The 229-nt window shown below is 72.1% G+C and overlaps 1 protein-coding gene across 1 annotated transcript in view; it reads right to left on the minus strand.

The window, feature by feature from the left end:
- INTS3 (integrator complex subunit 3) overlaps window positions 1–229 on the minus strand; it is a gene marked incomplete at both ends in the record, with an annotated part of 35435 nt that overhangs the window by 389 nt on the left and 34817 nt on the right. The gene's annotated exons all lie outside the window — the stretch shown is intronic.

A 229-nucleotide genomic window follows, 5' to 3' on the forward strand; every position in this document is an offset into this window, starting at 1 on the left:
CCCCCCCTCCAGCCCAGAGCAGGGCACCGGAGAAGGGCACAGTGCCTGAAACCCCGCTGCGTGTCGGGGTTCGCACTGCGCCAGGGCGGCTGCGTGAGCAGCACGGGCAGCCCCGCGCGTGCCGAGGCCAAGCAGAGGCTCCGGGACCCGGCAGGTGGCACCGGGGTAGGCTCTGCCAGCTGAGGCACGGGTGGCAGAGCTGCGAAGTCACTAAAGCAGCTGCTCGGGG

Source organism: Fulmarus glacialis, unplaced genomic scaffold (assembly GCF_000690835.1).
Source record: "Fulmarus glacialis isolate BGI_N327 unplaced genomic scaffold, ASM69083v1 scaffold19804, whole genome shotgun sequence".
Taxonomy (NCBI): Eukaryota; Metazoa; Chordata; class Aves; order Procellariiformes; family Procellariidae; genus Fulmarus; species Fulmarus glacialis.